The sequence below is a fragment of the Poeciliopsis prolifica genome, unplaced genomic scaffold (assembly GCF_027474105.1).
Source record: "Poeciliopsis prolifica strain line A6 unplaced genomic scaffold, Auburn_PproV2 SCAFFOLD032, whole genome shotgun sequence".
Taxonomy (NCBI): domain Eukaryota; kingdom Metazoa; phylum Chordata; class Actinopteri; order Cyprinodontiformes; family Poeciliidae; genus Poeciliopsis; species Poeciliopsis prolifica.
In genome coordinates, this window is record NW_026562407.1 from 4,972,855 (window position 1) to 4,995,340 (window position 22,486).

At 39.1% G+C, this 22,486-nt stretch overlaps 1 protein-coding gene across 24 annotated transcripts in view; it reads right to left on the reverse strand.

The window, feature by feature from the left end:
- LOC129373213 (receptor-type tyrosine-protein phosphatase delta) overlaps nt 1–22,486 on the reverse strand; it is a 414,675-nt gene that overhangs the window by 253,534 nt on the left and 138,655 nt on the right. For all 24 annotated transcript variants that reach the window (XM_055051024.1, XM_055051021.1, XM_055051022.1 and 21 more), the window contains 2 exons: nt 5,248–5,322; nt 269–369 (listed from right to left, as the gene is read on the reverse strand). The gene's annotated coding sequence lies outside the window, so the exon portion shown is untranslated. The remainder of the gene's footprint in view (nt 1–268; nt 370–5,247; nt 5,323–22,486) is intronic.

The window sequence follows — 22,486 nt, forward strand, 5'->3', positions numbered from 1 at the left end:
AAATAGCTGCAAATTTTTATTGTGATAATCTTGTTTGTCAGATTATCGCCCTCTCCCTCGCCCTCAGATAAGAGAAATCAGATGGGGAAGAATTATGTAATTTAATCAAAAGCTTCTTTGTTATCCAACAAACAATGGTTGAATTCAGAACTCTCATCTAAAGAGATACAATGATGCTTTCATTATAACATTTTATTTTAAATCAGTGCTGCAGTCGGTTGTCCTGATGACATTCTGGTTTCAATTTCTTGAAAGAACACAAACTCACCAAGAGAATCGAGGCTCATGCAGGTGCCACCATGCCGCCCCTGCTGCTGCAGGCCAACCTCGCCGACACACCGGTGCAACTAAAGCTCTCTTTGGCCCCACCTAGGAGAGACGGACAAGTCGATGTGATTAGGTCTGGTCTCATATACCTTTGTTTTTAAAGTTTTTAAAGGATGTTGCATGAGTTTGTGGTATTCTATCAGAAGGAGCTTCTCTTTAAAACTAGCATTCGTCACTGCCTGCTTCATGGAACTAGAGTATCACTCCAGTGCTTGAGGATTTAATTGTGTTTCTCTTTATCAAAGCTACTGCTGCATATAGTGCTGCCACCAACTCCATGTACATTTGGTTTTTATCTTGTACAAAAAGTACTCACTTGCTGAATACTCTGCTTTTTTTTTTTCTTTCAACCCTAGGCCAAGATTTATTGGAGGTCTCTTTTTCCCTAAAGAGAGCTGTTCTTCTTCAAGGTCTCCACATGAGGGTGAGCTGCCAAGCCAATGGTTTGAAGTGATGGACTGAACTTAGAGAGATAAATAGCTTCATACAAACTGGCATTAAAAAAATCATCTGAAACTCTCTTTATTGTAATACACAAAAAAGTAAAATGGTGTAAAAATTATTTTATTGCTTTGCATGGTAATTTATGGTGATTTTAATTAACTCTAGACTGAACTTAATTTCATGTATTTAGATGTTTTGCTGCGAAACAGACGTGTATAAATTATAAAACAGAACTAATTAAAGTAGATTGCATTTTTGGATGGGGGTTTTATTTTCAGAAGTAGCTGTATGTTGATAGTTGTAGAAAGATGGAACTTGCTTTCGCTCTTTTGGCGAGCTTCCCCATTGCCAGAAGCCCTCCCACCTTATCCCCCAAAATGTAAAAATAACTGTGTACCATGTTTGGCTGACACGTCACTCGTAACCTCATGAAAGTAAAAATCCCTGCAGGACATATAATAAATCATCCCAGCCGGCTGTACAAGGGCTGACCCACAACACAGGCCCGGTTGTGAATACACATTCTCAAATGGACACAATGCCCACCATGAAGCAATACATCAAATCTAAGAAGTGTGGAGACACAATTATATCAGGTTCTCTAACAGTACAAAGGAGCGGGATGGACCAATGGTCAGTTAGGTCACACCACATAGAAGTTTGGATGCTATTATAAGCTAATTCATGACTTCATTTATGCCTTCAGTAGTGGAAAGACATTTAGATCAATCCAATCCATGATTTCAGTATATCTTATATCTTAATAGCAATCATAGCCTTTTCTACATAGGGTTGGGGAGTATAATTTTGATATTTTTTTTCCCCTAAACTGACCTTCTATGGATTTGAATTAAGTTTTTTTATAGCACAAGGACATATGACAGGTAGATGGATGCACATTCAAAGTAAAAATGCACTAAAAACATCACTTACGAAGTGTTTTCAAGTCTCTGCAAAGAAGCTGCACAGTCAATTTAAATTTAATGCCTCAATGCTTTTCCGAGAGACCATTCAAACGCCACTCCCAACAGACTGAGCTTCTCTGACGATCCTACCTCGGTCATTTACTTTATGCTTTATAAAGGTAGACAAACACTTGACTGCACTTAGAGGGGTTTTTTTTTTCTTGCCTTCCTACCAAAGTTATATTTTTCCTGTCATATTTACTTAAATCACTTTACCGTCACAGCTCCAATCAATTCTTGAAAATGAGCACAGCTCAAGGCTGTGGAAGAGAGTTTCTGAGTTTGCTTTTTTTTTTGTTATAATTAAATGTTTCATGTAATCAAAAATTATAATATCAGTCAAAGTTAACCTGAATCAATGCAAAAATATGATTTTATGTATTAATGGAAGAAGCCAAACCAACCTGACCCTTTGTGGAGAAGTAATTCACCTCGAATGAATTGTACCATTCTTGGTGGCTGAGCTGGAAACTTATTTTAAAAATAAGTTTTTAAAATAATTTTAACCTACTCTTGCAGTTGTTTTAATTGTGTCACAGTGGAGAGGTTTTAAGCACAAACACTCTGTTTAAGGATAACTCAATGCTACATTTGTTCTTTCGGGATTTTCTGAAAGACAACAGTTACAGCCATCAGGTGCAGAAGTCTGTCCAGAAACTGAAGCAGCATGCCATCTTGAGGTCATCACACCAATGCCACTATGATGGACTTTTTCCAGAAATTCTAAGAAACCTAATTTTTCTGCAGATATAACAAGAACAACACCTTCTAAAATGTTGCACTTTTGTTTCTTCGGGTCAAAATATTTTCCCAGAATATATGGGATCAGTTAAATTTTGATCAGTGGACTTTTCCCCTTTGAATCTCCATAAATTCCACTTTTGCTCGGTTTCTTACTAATGTTTGAATGAAGAACACTGACTTTAAAGGGTAAGTATGTGTTTTTCAGGCACATTGTGTCATTTCATAGCACAAGCAAGAAACTGTGTCATCTTCATTTGTCATGAAAATGCTACATATATCAAATATGACTGGGAAGAAAATGTCTGATATTTGAATTTGGCCTCTGACTTTTTAAAATCTCTGACTCTTTCTGGAACTCTCCCTTCAGGAAGTCAGCACAACATTTCTCCTCTATTAGCCCTTTAACAACACTTTTACCAAGGTTGCACTAAGAAGTAGCTTGTACAACGAGCTCAGCAGATGTGCATTTCCACCAGGTGTTTGCTAAGTGCTGCTGGCTGGTGGAGCTGAATCGAGGCGGCGCTGGGGGAGGGAATGCTCTGTGAGGCGGAAACTGCAGCTCTGAGGAGGAGCTGCACCTCGAAGGCAGCGCTGGGTCCGACCAGGCATTTTGAACAGCTGAGTAACTGCCCTGCAACATTAAACGATTTCTCAAAAATGCGCACTCCAGCTATGTTTTTGATGCAACATAACATGATGTAAAGCTCAAAAATATCAACTTAACATAATACTGACATCTGCAGTATTTTACATGGTTTCATCTAAAATACTTCCTTTTATTTCCTTAGATTAGTTTAAGTGCTACTTTCTTAATCTTTTAGTCCACTTTATGTTGTCATCCAAGCTCTTGTTGTTTGTATTCTTCATTGTACAGGATTGGAAGTTATTTGGTCTGGGTGTGGCAAATGAAATTGGATTCAAAAAACATTGCAACTTAATAACTTTCTTTAAAAACAGCTCCTAGGTTGATTTGGACAGTTTTTTCTCTCTATGACAATGAAATCAATTGAAAACTGTTTTTGTAATTGTACATTATTTTTTTCTCATATATTTTGATTTAAATAAGTGTGATTAAAAAAAGACCAGAAAAAATCTGAAACATGGATTAGTTTTTGTTCCCAGCATTGCATATGTGCACTGCATGGGAAGCAAAAACAAGGACTCCTGTACATTTTAAGGCAGGGGGGAGTAAGAAAGAGAATTAAAGTAAGAGCCTGGTGTTAAAAAGAGGAAACAGTCCATCGATGATTCGATCTCCACGTTACTTTCCCTGCAAGAGCACTTGATAAGTTCACAGCAAATCCTTTGGACGTGTACAAGAATGTTCTGCTCTGTGCTGGCCTCTACCCAGGGAACAGTAACTCACAGCAACACAAACGCTCCAATTACAGCTGCACCCGCAAATCCTTGGGGGGGAAAACCGCAGCGCTGCTCACTGATCTGAAAAACACCACTGTGATAGTGGGTAACTTCACTCAACTTCCAGAGGACACGAACTGCACTTTTAATGATCCCGACCAGACCGCTGTTAAGCCGATGATAATGAGACATTTTTGAGAGGAGCTGATTTATGAGAGCATATGGAGCATTTTGTGGTTGTGTGAACTAATGAGTGGAGAGTTAAGTGGTGCTTTATGTGTGACACCGCAGCGGAAGGTAAATGGTACAATTATTTTGACACCGAGGGTGAGTGTGAGGCACTTCTGGGTCACGAATCGGGTGAGCTCACTGCTGTTTTTCCTCAGGAATCATCTCTGTGTGTGTTTGCTTGCACTGCTCACAGTGCCACAAACTGCTGACAGCACCTGTCAGTCCTCAGGCAAAATGCTGGGAGAGGTGTGAGTGGGCGCATTCTCTTCTCAGTGACAAACAAACACCAGCAGCAGTAGTGATTTCTGCACTCCAGAGGGCACCATTAGCATGCTGTAGCTTCGCTAATCCGAGCTGTTCTGATATTTTCAGTCGGCAAAACAATAAAATCTGTAACCGAGACTGAATAAAATGCGAGTTGTAGTTTTATATTGCACCATTGACTGAGACTCAGAGATTAAACTTACTTTATTCGCCAAAGTGAATTGTGGCAAGAAATCAAATATCAAAAGGCAAAACAATTTACTGTGACTAAGCAATAGATCATGTCCAGACATGCATGCCTTCTGTGCATTAATCCATACTAACACCATTTAGTTGTCTGACCCCTTATTTGATTTCTCTGGCTTCACTTGTTTACCCTTTTCCTTTTCATATTGTTTGGCACATTGATATTTGAACTCGGAGAACAATATTTGTTTAGAAGAAGACATACATCGATAGAGGTTACCCTCTCCCGCCCCTCAACTAAAGTGATTCCATTGTAAAGCAGGATTTGTTCCGGAGCAGATGTCATTTAGAAAAAAGAAAAGAAAGCATAGATCAGAACAAACATATCAATACATTACGAAAAAGGTTGCTTATACGAAGCAACTGCTCTTTCCAATGTCATAGTGTCACTTTTAGCAGAGAATTATAGTGGACAGAAACTATCTACACAAAGTGTGTAATCTGTAAGACTTCTTTTGCAAATAGATTTGTGAATTTCAAACATTTAATTTGTTTCTAGTTGCTAATCTATAAGCCCAAAATAGCAATGTTTTTCAGCACTAGCTCTTGCCTGTTGTTGCATTGGAAAAAGTTTGGTGGGAAAAATGAAATGGGAAAAAAAATAAATAAATCTTCATGATCTTTTTTTAAATTTTTTTATTTCAGGATAATAAAATGTAAATCTTACCCTGTTTGGAACAAACGGTTGTGACTGCTGCCTCAGACAAAGAGCGAAGACAGAACAGAACTCCTCAGAATTTCCCTGGAAGCAAAAAGACAAAGAGGTGAGTATTTATTATGCGTTAGTGTATCGTAATGTTTTATACAACAAAAAACAAAAGCAGGGATAAACATGAATTGAAAAACCACACACACACACACGCACACACGCACACACACACTCACACACACACACACGCAGCTTTGTTATCAGCACATTCTTTTTTAAGTGTGTAAGCACATTTCATAAACTGATTTTCCCCACTGTGCATAATAAGAACAGCTAAAAATGGGCTCCAGCGACGAGTGCTGACATAACCTTCATCATAAACTAAAGAAAGGTTGGTGGGATTATTTCTCATGTTATGTATTAATTTTTGACAGTGACAGCATGCTTTAAAGAACAACCTTAGCTTTTTGAGAAAGCGGTAAATTGTGCATGAAACCTTGTCAAAACTGCGTACAGCCCATGCCTGTCTTCGCTATTTGTAGTCCAGCATCGAACTAACCGAGATTAGAGAAGTAAAGCGCATTCGAGAATGTCACAGCAGCACTGGTGATTGACATTTCCCCAGTCTGTGCGTTATCTTGCATGAAAATGACACCAATAATTGGATGTCAGACGCCTCCCCTCCTGACCATCTCCAATATTCTGCATCAACAAGGCGGATTTGTTTTCCTTCACATTTCTTCTTACTTTTCAAGTTTATTTCTTCGTTGCTCGAGTGCTTGATATGCAAAAAAAAAAATCATGTTTACTTTCCAGATCAAAGTTCTGCTCTGCTCCCTCCCTTTCCTCAGTTTTCCCATCTAAAAGTGGTCTTCTTTCATTATGCAAGCCAACAAAGAGCAGCCCCACTCTTCCACCTCATTCCAAGCATACTGATTAATTAGCTCGTATAATTAGCTTAATGATTTACAGAAACATGGCCACAGCCACCCAAGAATCTATGCTAATGGACCCCTGTCAGCAGCAATTAAAATGCCCATATCTTATCAAGGGTGGTTTGTGGAAGTCCAGATACCAGACACAGAGGGCAGGGTAGGTGCTAATCGATGTAGCATTGTATTAGCTGTTGTTACGTTAATGGACTTTGTTATAGTTATCACATTGTCAGACTGTGTTCATGCGTTTAATTTCATGCATTTCATTTAGGTAATACTTTGCAGACTGCACTGGAACGCTTGGAGCTAATGAAGTGTTCTTCGCTCTTGCTATGACGATTAATTTTGGCGCCGGCAGTAGACTCTGCGCTTAAATTAGATTTGGAAAGTGATGCAAGACGCTGAAAGTGCAAAAACTGCTTTTAGTGCTACAAGGGAGCCAATTTACAGCCTTATCTTTATCCGTCATATTATGCCGTTCTATATAATATCCGCTGCTCAGCTGGAGGATGTTAACTCCCTCTCCCTGTGTGAGCACACAGCGTGAAGTGCATGAGTTAGGACATGGAGTTGTGGACGTTACAGATTCCATTAAATATGAGTCAGACCAGACAGTATCTCTGCTCTCTGACAGTACCATCAGCATTCCTGGCTGCACTTCAGACATAAATCGCCCATTTATGACCTTCCGCTGAACAGTAACCAACAGAGACAGCGGCTCAACTCGTAAAACCACCAGAATGTTGAGATGGAGGTGAAGATATTACCTGTCTATACACGACCTCTTAAACGGGTGCCAAGTGGGAGCAGTTGGGTAAAATGTAAGCCTTATTTGCTTCTTTTTTTTTTTTTTTTTTGCCAGACTTGAATGTTTAGAAGATCTCACGTGGTAATAAATGAGTGGTAATTCACTGCACACTAACACTGACACAGCTTCTTTCTACAAAACTGTAAATATGACATTCCACTGCAGCTGGTTTTAGTGCTTAATGCATGAGCACATTGTGTAAATTTTCAGACATCCCACAGAATATAAAATATCCAGAAATGCTCGTAATATTATGTTGCACAAGATGGTTCACTCATTCATTTACTCACATTATTAGAACTGAGTGCTTTTGCATTCTGTAACATTACTTCAACACAGTGGGGCTACATAATTATGTGTCAAGTGTTGGTCAAATAAACAGTCAGGATACACTGGAGTAAACACAGTAAATTTGAGGTAACATCTGTCTACGTGAAACTGACCTGTTACCCCTTTACTGCGGATTGTGTCATCTCACACACCTTTGAACAGCACACAAAACGTCTCTGAACAGTTTTGGTCCACATACCATATGAATACTTCTCACCTATCTTGAAATTACATCCATGTTTCACTGTGTCACTGGTAATTGGCATGATGCTGTGGAAATTTAACACAGGCTAACGTTCTCCACCATGAATAGAGGATCTGAAAGCTAATGTTATCATTTTTAATGCTTATGATAGCATGCTGTTACCATTTTAATGTTACTATTTTACACGACATCAGTCAAAACACATCATAGCTCGATCAGATTGAGGATGCTAATGCTAACCTAGTTATTGTAATGTTACTCTCGAGAGTGATGTTATTTAGCATATTAGCATGCTAATATGCCAGCTTGCAGAATGTTAAGGTACATTTTAGTACAATAAAATTAGCATTTACCTCCCTATCCAGATCAGTTTAGAGAACATGATTGCTTGTCTTGATGGATACAGTGCTGAACACATTTTGTACTGTCATGAGGAATTTCTAACTAGAAGAACATAAAAAAAACATTAGAAAAAGTTCAATATTTTTCATCACTTATTTTATAAAGTAAAACTAATGTAGATTAATGACACAGGGTGAATATATTACGCTTTTATTTTCAGTGCTGCTCACTGATCAATCTTTATGCATTTGGATAAAAGATAATGAAACTCCAAAATTAATTCCTTCTGAAATTCTGTATTTCTGTTGGTTCTGCCAACCAGCCAGATGTATTGTTCTTGACAATACACCATAGAGATTCTCCAAAGTTACCATCAGGATAGTTTGCTGGCCAATCAGGCAACGCATTACTATGGTCATTCAACAAACTGTCGGTACCTTTGGCAGTGAAGGCAGGTGGTTGCTGGAAAATTAAATCAACATCTCCTTAAAGCTAGTCAGCAAATGGAAGCATAGAGACAAAAATGTCCTGCCAGACGGCTGCATTGACTGTGAACTTTGGAAACAGAGTGGACCCCAAATCACCACTGACTGTGGAAGATTCAACCCTAACCCTTCCTCCAGACTCTGGTACCTTGATTTCCAAATGAAATGTCAACTTTACTTTCATCTGAAAAGATGGCTTTGGAAAGCTGCCAATAGCAGTTTTCTAGACCATTATTTTATCTCTATCCATATAATTAAAGATGAAATTACTATATGAAGTTGCATCATCTTACAACAGCACAATAAGCTGAAAGATCCCAAAAGTCTAATCATAATTAGTTGTGGTTTGGGAACTAACTTTTTACAGTTACAATAATTAAATTAAATTAATACGTTAACACTGAGTACAAAGAGAAGAAACTTTCATGTTATTTTTACCCTTCTAAAAAATTGACACTTCCAGGCATTGCAGTTTCCAGATTGTCAGCCTTTCTTAGCGGATACCATATGTCACACGTCTCCTTAATGAAACAATGTAAGGCAAATGAGTCATAAAGCCCAGCGACATCTCCCAAAGACACTAATTGCAACGCAGTTTTTGATAACACTTTGTTTGTCTGCGCTCGTGTGCTACCAGCAGGTGCAACGCTTTTGCTTGTGTGAGCTGAGCATCACAGTCCTCGACGATGACACCATTGTGTCAAAAACTCTGTGTTTCAGCGCGTCAGCTCGGCTGCACCATGCCCAAAACACGCAAGCTAAAAATGAGCATTTGGAAAACGATCTGCCTTTCACATTCTCCTCTCTGTGCGTGTGTACCAATTCAGCCCCCGTCTATCTGCAGAATTACTTATGTGCTGCTCCATCATATGTGTATTCAGCCTCGTTATGAAAAAAGATGCACTTTAGGGGGAAGCAAGATTGAATGTTTTTGAGGAAGTCAGGCTGTGTGCTTAGGTAAGTAGGGTAAAATTAAGAAAATGTGCTCCTCAGGCATCAAGCTAAATATTTGAATCCAAATTTGTTGTGTTTATGTTTAGTAAAAAACTGGCTGCTGCATCTCTACTATGTTATATGGACAGTGCCTTGCAAAATTATACTTTGACATTTTTTCTCAAATCTACAACTTAAAGTGTATTTTACTATTTTGAGGCAGTGTACTGTCCCATTAACAGTCAATTTAATGTTTTTCTTCAAAAGTAAAGAATCCTAAGGATTACACATGTATTAGTACTGGGGATGATAAAAAGTTGAGCGCAGATGAGATCTTTGTACTCCACCTTTCCGCCTCTTCTACTAAATCCTGCTTATCAGTCGTGTTTTCCATCAGGCTGAAAACTTCCCATCATGCAGAAACTGCTCCTCCCCAAAGGCTATCATAATCTGCTCGCCGTGCATGTAATGTTAATCATTCAAATATGTAATCAACACAAACAGGATGAGCAAGCTGTCAGGGCAAAGACCGGGCTGGGTGAGATGGTGTATGGAAGACACATGATGGGGAGCAGAAAAAAATAAAAAGGAAGTGGTAAAGCTATGGAAGCTGAAGAAACAGAAGAGGAGACTTCAAGGCATTAAGATGAAGGCAGAAAAATTAGGTAAAGTAGAAAAAAAGGCTGAAAGGTGGCTCCGTTTCTTTTGACACTGGTATGAAACTCTATGCCTCTATGTGCCATCCTTTCCCTCAGTCAGCTTTGGAAAAGATGATACCATTGATCCTCCTTTAAAAAGACCACCTTTCTCGTTACTGCGTCACCTCACGTCAATCAGACAACTGGTTGAGTTACCTTAAAAGGTTTCACATGTTTCTAACAGGTCTGAGATCACTCTCTACATCCTCCAGTCCACTTTCTTTTGAGGTCAACCTAAGAAGGCTCTATAATGCTGATTTGCAATGATGGGTGTTATTACAGCTCAGAATAGGCAGAAGAAAGAAGGGAAGTTGTTGAATAAAATCTGCTCAAAGCTGCACTGACTTTCGTTCTACCCATAAGTGATGGATGCAGTGGCTTTTAAAAGTGTTCTTCTGAAAATATTTACGTATTTTGTCCCATAACCAAGATAATAATGGTATTGCATTATTGATATCAAAGCTGTGGTTTTTATCCATTTACAGGCAATTTAAATCGATTTGTACAGATGCCCAACATTTAATTTTAATAAGTGTTCATTGAATGCAGCGACATCTATTGATTAATATTTAAACAGTCTCTTAATGAGGAGATTAATCAATACATTCTGCCATAACCAGCTATTGGAGGACATCCATGATCTTGATATAGCCAAAAATAAAAATGATTTTAATACCTCTGATCTAGAATCTAGATGTGTAAAGCTGGTGGAGACATAACCCAAAAGCTGGTGGAGACATAACCCAAAAGACTTTCTGTAATTATAAATACTGATTCTACTTTTTATCTATTTGTAATGTTGAAAATGACAAACATGGCCCACATTGTGTTATTTTGTTACTTAAACCCCCAATAAAATGTATTGAAATTTGTGGTGCACAAATTGTCAACATGACCAAAGGATGGTTTTACGATTTACTGTATGTTCATATGGCTTACAAATCCTTTGAATTAGAAACACGTTCATTAATCAAAGTTGTTCTCAAGCACAATAGTCCAATTTCCCCAAAGAATGTCAAACCTCACAAGTGCAAGAAGAGAGGAAAGAATGAAAAAGATTTTCCACTACAACTCGCTCACAATTTTCTTGCCGCGTAAATCCTCTTATTGGAATAGAAATCTTTGGTTGTTCATTACCAAACCTGGATTTAATTTATCACCTTTGAGGACAAAAAAACATGGAGGCAGACTTGTTCTTTCCTCCTTTGATTTATAGAGTCAGAGAACATGCAGGGCATCTTTTTGGGTCATGCAGATCCTTCCCGCCTCTATCTTCTCTCTGTGCTGCATTCATTTAGTACGGCAAGTGGAAAAGAGCAGATGGTCAGAGTGCAAGTCAGAGTATGAAGCCTATGTGAGTAAAAGGTGATGAAGGTCCTTCTTAAATATGCATAAAAAGGAGAATTTGAGATATTTTTGAATCTGACTTGCATTCGACACAAAGCTCTCCTTCCCTGTCAGTTGCACACCTTCACCACTAGTCTGTGCCATTGATCTAGCAAATTTCTCCTCCTTGTTCTGCTTGTGACCCACTTTTTTGACTTTACAGAGGAGCTGGGGGAACGTGACTCCCTCCTCCTCACCTGCGCTAAGTGGCTGCACCGATTGGCGAAGGAACAACCCCATGCCAGGACACGGCCCTGAAGCAGCCTCATTCGTTATTGTCTTCATGTAAATTATAGAGGGGTCCAGGGGTGTGGCGGTAACTTATGTGAAACACAGTCCTCATGGAGGTAGAAGTGTGCTCTGGTTGCGTGTTGATGGAGAGGTTGATGATTTTGTTTGCCCGGCGATTACAAGGCAGGTTTGAAACATTGCGTCACAAACACGCCGACTGTGCTCAAACATGATCCTTCTTTCATAAGATGCAGTGAAAGAGTACAGAAATGGGGAAAAAAAGACAGCTTTGTCTTTAGGTTGCACATGCACCTTAATGTCAGTACGCCCCTTTTTTTTCCCTAATACACAGCCAGACCAGCTTTTATTTATTCAACTTTGAATATCCCTCACACTCCATTTCCTCTGCTGGTCTCCGCACATCTTAACTACGATGCTGTGTGCAGGCTCCACTTCACAACTCACTTGCTTCCGTCCTGGCTCTCATCCACACTCATCCCTCCTCATAACAAATGAGCCTGCACCGACCAGCAGATTTCTCCAACACCTTCCTACCAGCACTTCCACATGTTTGTCATCTCCCTCGCTCGCTTCTTGCTTTCAGACCCTCACCTCTTCTTTTGTTCCCCCTCTCCACCCTCCATCTTTAGGCACACTGTGGCCATTCTCATGGCAGTAAGCGTACAGTAGGGCTCGCCGTTTGCTGAGTGGGCAGTGGGAAGCGGAGGAGGAGAAAAGGAACAGAAACGACTCCGAAGGAGGAGGGGAGGAAAATAGTTATCTAACAGGATTAAAGGAGAACAACGGAAGGAGAGTACTTAAAATACGCGCTACATGAGCTCTCTTGCAAAAACGGAAGGGATGAGTAACAATGGCTGAATCACTCTTGAGCTTCTCAGCCTCTTTCCTGCGTTTCCACCCTCCCTCACTAATGCTACATTATTGTTCCTTTCACTCATGCTCCATCTTCTTTCACTGGCCAGGGAATTTCTGGGGATCACACAGGAATCTTCTGGTAATGAGGAAGAGAAACAGAGGTTTAAATGAACTAATAATAATGTGTTGCATTCTAATAGAACTTTAAGAGAATATGCCATAAAAGTAAACGCACAGTGTGGTGAAATCAAGCCAATAAGTTCAGATTTGGCAACACATGACAAGAGCAAGTTTTTTGTTGTATACTCTATATGACTTGTGGCAAAATGCAAACAGAACATTTTCTCACATTCCTCCACAAATCTAAGAACAGACTTGGAGAGTTTGTCGTGAATAGATTCTCCCGCCTGATCTTTGAATCACTGCAGCTCCTCCACAATCGTCAAGGACTTTGTGTCTGCATCTCGGATCGTCCTGCTCAGGTTAACATAGACAGCCAAGTGGCACGGACACCCATTTCTTTAGAGCCTAAGCAATGCAGTTAGGTGCACTGAACTTTATTTAGGGTTATTATATTAACAGATCCAAAACAGACATTTTGAAGATTTTTATTAGTAAAGAACTTTGAGGTGTAGACAATCGTCTATCTGCTTGTATCAACAACTAATACACTCACAAGCCCCTTTTCCTGACTTCCACTATACGGGACTCAGCAAGCTGAAACAACCTGACAAATTTCCAAATCAAACTTAAGAGAACAAATGGCAACTTCACCAGTTCACCTCACTAGCTTCATTGTCCGTATCACATATGATCACAGGAGCCATCCGGTGGCCCGGCCAAAAGAAGAGGTTTGCAGCCAGATACGCTTCTTTGGTTTGCAGCCAGATACGCTTCTTTGCATAGAGCTGCTGTAGTTCTATTATGCAAAGCACCATCCCACAAAACCGAAAACAAACACAGACACAAGGATGCAGCTTTCTCTTTTAGGAAAATAAAAAAGCAACACTTTTGTCCAGACCTTGCAAATTATGATTCAGTCTTAAAACGGCAACATGATGCGCTGCTATAAAAAGATCCTAACAATCCATACATGAGGTCTGGATGTGCTGCTGGCTGTTTTTTTCTGGGGTTTTTTGCGTTGATAAAAATATGGTGGAGAGACTCGTCAGCCTTTATAAACAGGACACCGTTTGGATCCAGCTTGAGCTCATTGTGTATTCTCTCCTGTTTAATCAATGCGTCTCCCCAAAGTGGAGAAAGTGAGTACGTATAGAAACAGTAAAGGAAGACAGCGAGTGTGTATGTGTGGATGTTTGTGTACTCTGCTCTTGTTCTCAGCAAGAGGTATTATGTCCTTGATGGTTATGTAAGGGATGAATTTTAATGAAGGCAAGATCATGGCAGTGTGAACGAAATAATGACGACTTGGCCGCCTGATAAATTGACTGCAAGATTGAGCTTTTTGTGCACTCGCTAAAGAAAGAGGACTTGAGAGCTTCTGGGATTTGAAAGTTGAAAGATAAAGGCTGAGGATGTGTGTCTGTCCGCATCAATTTTCAGGCAAAAAAATAAATAATGTTTTCAGGGAACACAACAGAACAGATGATGAAATACCTCAGACATTATCAGTTGTTTACAATGGGAACGGAAGAGCAAAAACAGAACATGAGACAGAAAGGAACATTCACAGATGAAGTACGGCTCAAGATGAAGCGTCGGTGACCAGACGGTGTGCTGACATATTCCAAACAGTCACCGACACACAACTGATGTGTGACAACGACGGACAGATGGGACAAGCAGAGAGAGGAGTGAATGCAAAGGCAGAGGAGATGCGAGAAATGCCTGAGGAACAAATAAAAAATCTTCCGACAACATGGGATTTAATGGGGCAAGCGACATGTTCCAACTGAAGCTGCAGGCTCCTAAATGGAAGCATGCTGGAGAGGGGCTGTTCCATTCAGGTGTTAGGGAAGCAAATTTGGAATTGGCAAGCCAGGAAGCGTTGGCATCTTACAACCTTTTTATTACCTCTGCCGGTGTTCAACTAAGCACATTTTTAAGTATAACTAGATGATTTGAAATTACGAAGCATGTCAACATCAAACAATGGTCCTTTTACGAGTGACTGTAAAGAGGAAATTCTTTTATGTTCACACACAAAAAAAATATTTTGTGTATGAACACAAAATGTGTTGTTTTTGCTGTGCAGCTTTGTGGTCAATTGGTCTCCTTCAAAATCCATTCATCTTTATGGATTGTAATAATGTACACCTTTAATTGAATTATATTTTATCGTAAAGGACTGCAAAAAAAAGGGAGTTGTTGTAGAGTGTACATTCTCTCATTGCTAACAATGTATTCCATTTTTTGACAGTGCATACATAATCTATCAACCCTCAGAGGAGATGTTGGCGTCTTATTCAGACTTCGGAGCAACAAACTCATTGGGAGCATCTATGTTACATTTTGGGAAAATTGAAGTCTGCTATTTTGCAGAAGAGCTAAGGATTCAACACTTTCGAATGACAAGTCCGACTTTTGATTAACTGTGCGATGCTGTGAGATCTCTGGTAGAGCCAGCTGCTCATTGTCCTTAGAGTCCAGCTCTTACAAATAAGCTCAATAGTGATGTATTCAAACTAATAGAAAAAAGTGTTCCTATTGCAATTTAGCAAAAAACACCAATATCGACATGGCTGAAAAACCACCTCGTCCTGCTGCGCAAACTTTATCTAAAAAGTTCAATTTCTTTTGAAAATATTTTAATTTATTTTCGTAATTCTAATTTGCACAATTTCATGGACAATAGAAACATAGCTGTGTTGGTTGAATCTCGTCTTGTTGGAGGGACCTTTTATCAGCTCGGATAAAAAGCTAGTCGTTTAAGAAAAATCTTTTTGAAACTCCTTATGCCATCTAGTCAATACTAGCGATTTGTTAGCCAGAAGAACAAGAAGAAGAGATTTATTCCCATTGAGATTTTTTGTTTGTGTCCTACAAATAGGTTTTTGGATTATGCAAATGTGCCATGTCCTTCAGTCTCTTCAAGATAATGTTACATATTTGTCTAAATATGGTTGCTTCCCTACATTTAAGAAGTCCAGAGAGGCTCACTAAGGGAAAACAGCTCTCACGAATTTTGTTTTCTAAACACAGAGCAAAAGATAGCTTTAGCATAGTGAAGAACAGAAGCAATATAACTATAAATTATAAAGCGGTGAGAAAATGAATGGAACTAGGCATTAAATAGGATTTTTTCTGCTTTAGATCCAGAAAAAGTTAAGCATTTAGATCCAAGATGAAAGAAAGGTCAAGGGCGGCATGCCTTCCGTAACTGTAGCTGCTCTGAGACTTATGACTGAGTCCAACCAACCGGGGTTTGGTTGACTGACAGAATATTAAAGATAGTGGGAGGTGGCAGGATGTAGAGGCAAAAGGCAGGAGGAAAAAGGCATTATGAGGATGAGTGGTGGAATATTAAAGCATGAGCTGTAACCTGAAAGTGGTACAAAGAGACGGAGACACAGCCAGAGACAGAAGGAAGGAGACGGTGTGAATGAATATTAGTCACGAGGGGCTTTTCACCCTGCTGTTGATATGCGATGAAGGAGTTTTGGGGTGGGAGGTAAAGAACGAAGAAACAGTCTAAAAGTGAGTGGAGTGTGCAAAAGAGAGATAGCAGCTCCTATTCTCCTCTGGGAAGCTCTGAGAAACAAAAAAAGGCACAGAAAGACAGGTGAGATAGCACAAACAGCAGACCACGAGAAAAAAAAAGGAGGGTGAGGAAAAACGTGGGATAAAACAAAAGCAGAGAGATAAAAATAAAAGACAGAAAGGAGAGACATCCAAAACAAGTCCAAACTATCGTGCCTGAGCACACTTATCTTCCAAAATGCAGACAGTACATTATCGCCAGTGGCACTAAAAACAGCCTGAATCATCAATAAATGAAACCTGGCCCAGGCAAACGGGATGTTGTTGCAGCTGCAGAAGGTGTCGGTGCGCACAAAGACGAGGGTGATGGGCAAAGGATACAGCATCCACCTTTTCTGCCCCAGTCATGATAAGCCTGTGTGTTGGTTATTAACGCTGTGCTCATTTGATCATCTAATTAATGCAGATAGCCAAATGCCAAACCTGATGAAAAACCGTGATGAGGGATTAGCTTGAATAACAAATATTCTGACCGGCATAACTTTGTCTCTCCGATAAGGTGGCAGAGACGAAGCATTTCTGGATCACTTAAGCCTCTCGCCTCCTTTTCTCCCCCTCGTCCACTTTTTCCTCTTCCTACCTCCACTTCAGTGTCCTTAATGAAGACTTTTTTCCTTTGCCATGTGCCCCCATTCTCCCAGCTTCCCTCCCCTCAGCTGTTGAGTGCTGTCCTAATTTCATCCTGATAGATGGAGAGGGAAAGAAGCTCATTAAAATTGCCTCTGTTAAGCTTTTTTTTTTCTTTTCTTTTCTTTTTGTCCCAGTCAAGTGCGATGGCGGGTGTGTTGTCTGAACAAGTTTTTATTTAGGCAATTTATTTCTTTCCCAAAGCACAATTTTACATCGGAAGTCATTTGCTCTAAAAGGTAGTCAACTTTTTCTCACATCTTTTCAAATTACAGCTACAAGCCTCAACTTCTGTTGCCAAAAAAAAAAAAAAAATTAAGAAGTGCATTACAGAGGACTAAGGAGGGGGGTGAAAAATACATGGTTTTCGCAAAAAAAAAGTCTTAAAAATGTTTTCAGCCCTCTTTACTCAGAGGTCCTTGGATAAATTCTAGTCCAAGAATTTATCCAAGTTCAGAAGTCACATAATATATGACAATTGAGAACGTGGCATCATCAAAGATTCCCCAAATGGTTATTTCATGTGCTGTAGCTAACATACATTGCCTTCTCATTGTTGTCTTATGCTACTCTCAAACTGACAGTGAGAAAAGCCACCGCCTCAAACAAAAGCATTATGTTCCAAAATCGAGCATTTGGATAAACGCTTCAAAGTCCAAGGTAGAAGAAAATGAAACAATATATGAAAAGATCAGCACAATGAGGACTTCAGTATCTCAAACTTCAGTTTTATGAGACTTTTCTGTGCTGTAGCACACATATTAAGATAATTGTCATTGATATGAAGCAGTTAAGCAATTGGATTCAGTTTTGTTCAACCAGATCTCAGTAACTACTAGAAAAATTGTTCCCAGTCCTTCTTAAAGATTTGGGTCATACAAACTGTCTGTTATCCATTATGACGTAACAAAAAACAAGACAAGCAAGAAGTGAATGCCAAATAATTTTGTAACAAGTTCTAAACTTACAAAAACAAACATAAAGGCTACTGCAGAATACAGGAGCAGGACTGGTAAGGTCGCCACAACAATTTGGCAAAAAACAAAATAAATGTGGGAAAATATACAAGAAACAAAATTATGGACTATTTTAAAATCTTCACTCTGTCACTCAATGCAATCCCCAAATTTTATGTGACAAGGAAGTGGATGCTTTCACATTTCCCATGCTGCTCTAGAGCAGCCGTACTACATAATTATGGTCAAAACAAGAGCATAATCTAACAGAACGTGCACTTGAATCTGAAGTGACAGACAGCAGGAGTTTTACTTTTGTTTTTGTCTGAAAACAGCCTATCATTTGTCTCCATAAGAGACATTAAATTTTGCGACATGATACTTATTTCCCTTTATGTATTTTTCATGTCTCATTTCAGTCACGCAATGACTGCAACATGGCCTGTAGAACAATATTTGATAAATAATTATGAATGCTTTTATTTAAAAAGTTATGAAATATGTCACATCAAACAATTGCTTTTAGAGTAGTAGCATGCCTACAGCTAAACCAGAAGCAGGTAGTATGGATCATTACTTATTAATGCTAAGAGGGCACAAGGGCGAGCATGCTAACATTTGCAACGTTAGCATGCTAAGAACTCAATTCAAGGCAGGAATGCAAAACGTGACCACAGATATAATTTCCAAACTAGAATCATGTCAAACTGAAAAATTAAAGGTAGATTTGGACAATTTTACATTTCACTTGAAGTGCAAGCATCGAGATTTTACATTACATATTCCATTGCTAAAACTACAGGCAACGGCATAAAACAACACAGAAAATCAACATCAGCGTTCAGAACTTCTTCCGTTTACCGATTGGACTTCTTCCATTTGCTAATTGGCCTGGTTGAAATTCACTTCAATGGGAGAAAGCCAGGAAGTACAGACGAACGGTAAGGGGAGATTCAAATCAAATGGAGTCATTTAGGAAGTCAATGGCCAGGCTTGGAAATAATAGAACTTACAAAAAAAAAATAAAAACCTCAAAAAGTATATTTTCATGATGGCATATCAGTAAATCAGACCCACAGTCCATTCCATCTTTCACTTAATTCACAGCTATAATCTGTATAAGTAGCTTTCAGCCCCCGTATCCTCCCACAGGAGATCCAATGCGACTATTATTCTTACCCTTCAGAGCTTTGCAGCACAGACGTAATATCACACATGTCACCTCTGGGTCCAGGCATTCCTTCATGCAATTATTAGGCCATGTGCTACGCAAGGCATTAAATCTAGAAATGTCACTATTTACATGCAAGCACTATTGATGTGACTTCAGAAAAAAGGTAGCATCTATGTAGCTAGGTTGAACAATTTAACTCATTTATTGCCCAGTTTTTTCAAAACGGTGAATCACTACTCTGTAGCATAACAAATTAGGACGCATGAGCAGCTCTCCTACTGTATCAAAATTAGTCTCACCCTCAAACTTTGAAGATGACTTTTGATTCTTTTGCCTTTCCTGGTCCTTACTATGTGCACAATGTTGCCAATTAGTTAATGGCACACAGAGAAAGGAGAGTCCTACCTATTTGCGTCCAATTTTATTCCACATTTAAAATTCAGCACAGACAGTAAGCGCATCCCAGGCATTATTAGGAGGGGAAATATATATTTATAAAAGTGTATTTTAAACAATTGTTTTCAAATTGGAGTGTTTAGTGTGAAATGATGCTACTGCTAAAAACATTAATGTATTTTGATTCTAAAAATGTACATATTTTGACCCGGGGTAATAATATGTGTGGGTAAAACTATTTCATCTCAGTCTTGCCCTGATGCATTCGTAGATTTAACAAGAGCCCTCAGTGTTGCTACAATTACTCATATTTTTTAGAGCTGAAATGATTCTTCGAATGAGTCGAGTACCTCGATTATTAAAATTGGAGAAAAATGTATCTGCCTCGAAGATTCGTTAAGTTATGGTTTACTATGTAAGCGCATCGACTCATTATTGTGGGCAGCGCTCTTACTTCCACGTTGTGAAGCGTTAGCACCATGTGTTGAATTGTGCGGTGTTATGTGAGGGTTTGGGGGACAAATAAGGATTGTTGAATCAGCTTTTCGGAATAGCTTCGTCATGGTTTTGGAGCGAACAGTAGGAATGTCGCTGAGAGAAAGACAGAAAAAGGGAAAGAGAGACAAAGATCTGATTCCTCAGATAATAATAAAAATATTCTATAGAGTACTCAATTGCAAAAATATTTTTTTACAACAGTCCTAATATTTTTTTACATCACTAGATAAGAAAACTGAAATCTTGACACAGGTTGAAGGAGTTACAGGATAGACAGAGCTGATAGCGCACCAATCTTTTTAACTCAAAGCTACTGTCAAAGCCAGTCCGAAGATTTAATGATGAGCCATAATAAAACTTTAACTTTTGATAAATTCACAGAGCAGGAATGATCAGGGCGATAAATAAACCAACTCCTCATTTGTGCCTCTGATGTGCGCCGTTATTGTAATGGCAGTGGAGCAGGTCAGTGTGAGGAGACGGGGCAACGGTAAATGGAGGCTGTGTGTGAGTGAGTTGCATGCTGATTGGTTGGACAGGAGCCCTAGTTAACGGAGATAATGTATTCCCTGTTATCAAAGGCTCAAAGTTGAGAGTTTTAAAGCGGCTCGTTGCTATTGATTTCCAACGTGGAGCAGCTTCCTCCGGTTCATTACGAGGGAGCGTTCAAGGAGGCCGATACGCAAACAACAAGAAGTTTCGAGTGAGCATTCATTTGTAGTTTAAAACAATCATTTGCATTCACTGGCTACAAGGAGAGAGAAAAAGCCATGGATAATGAATGGCTTTCAAACGACTTAAACCCCTTTGGGCATTTTTTTTTTTCCTAATTAACAAACATTTTAGATGGAGCTAAAAAAATAATAATAATAATAATAATTTGGATAATTGAGCACAAAGACGTGAAAAAACAAAAGAAGAAGGATGGGCAAGGGTAGAAAGTAATTGTGTTTTTCTGGTGTCCGTGTCTGAAGGAGAATCTGTTTTTGTTCTTGTAGTTTAAGTGTTGAAGCAGCCTGAATCATCCTCTTTATGTGTGCAGCATGTGCTGCCTTTGTGAAGTGTAAAACTTTCAAATTTATTGTGAAGCTTCTTAAATGCAATGGTCCATACCTATTATGTTAATGTGGGTTACTTTGTTCCACTCTGTGAATCCAGAGCACATGCTAGCATAAAATAGTAAAGGACTTGCTCCTTCAATATTTATTGTCACAAGTGGGGGAAAAAAGGTTGAAAAAAAATATATATTGTATTTTTTTTATCTTTTCTGTTGAAGCTGCAGATGTGCTTTTCTTAACAGGGCAGAATCAAGTCAAATCGATTTCTTAGAGCCTTACGTCATTCAACAATGACGTAAGGCACTTCCTCATCAAAAACATACCTGGAGTGATGTCTCGGGAACTGTGACGCTGCGGTTTCTAAGCTTCCGCCCCACATAGCATTCCTTTTTCTGAGTCTCCCTCACTCAGCTTCTTCAAACTAGCAAACACCTGGCGAAGCTGCACATCTGCTGAGCTCGTGATACCATCTACTTGGTGGTGGAACGCTTCTTAACATTGTTAAGAAGTTTATAGAGTGATGTTGAGATGAGTTCCTGAAGGCAGAGTTTTGGAAACAGTATGACTTTTTAAAGAGACAGAAGCCCAATTTGAAGATGTTAAATCAGGAACTAAAGTTTCTTTTAAGCCATATTTAATCTACATAGGATTTATTTTATTTATTTTATTATCTAGCTCTGATTCAGCTTTGCTCTCCGTGCTGAAGAACATCCCCACAGTATGATACTGCCACAAACATTTTTTAAAGAGAGTAATGAAGTATTCAGTATTTTAGTATTCGTGTAAAAATGTAAAATTCCATGCTTAACCAAGTACAAGTTGATGTTTTCATCAATTTGAAGTGTCTGAGCTTCTGGATTACACACCAGCTCAGACACTATTCGGTATAATACAGAAATAAAGCATATGGTTGTATTTATTTTGTGGGAATCGTAAGTGTTAGTGAGTGTCCATATGTCCTGTCCATATGTGCTGGTTTTACTATAAAAAAATATCACTATCTCATTCAAACATCAGATGTATCTAAACTGCAGCACCAATCTCTCAAAGTGCTCAAGCAGACACTTGATTGTTTATGGTGGACTTGGACACTGTTCGATTGGCAAAAGTGTAAGCATCAGTGTGGGCAATCAATATCTCATTAGAGCGTCTGCTTTAGTTCATGTTTTGTCACTCTGCATTCTCTGCACGCTCTGCATTGGAATGGTAACTACAGGCGAAAGGAGAAAAAAAAAAAAAGAAAAAGGAAGAAAATGGACCTCCACTGAATCCCCACTTGCTTTCTGCCCACTAAGTCCATCACCAGTTAATATCAAAAGTTTTAATGAATATCTGAGAAGCAAAAGTTGTTGACGTTGTAGAAACTTGAGCATTACAGTCAACGTTTTTTAGTTTTTCTTTGCTTTTACATATTTTTAGAGCGAAGAGCCAGGGACACAGGAGACAGCATGTAGTGCTGGAGATAATGCAGGATGAGCCTGAGGCATAGGAGAGCTAGAAAACTCCTCTTGTCACTTTAGATAAGAGGAAGGAAATGGGACTGGTTGCTAAGGGAGCAGCTAAGTGCTTGTCGCTGTCCCTTTAGCTTACCAACAACAG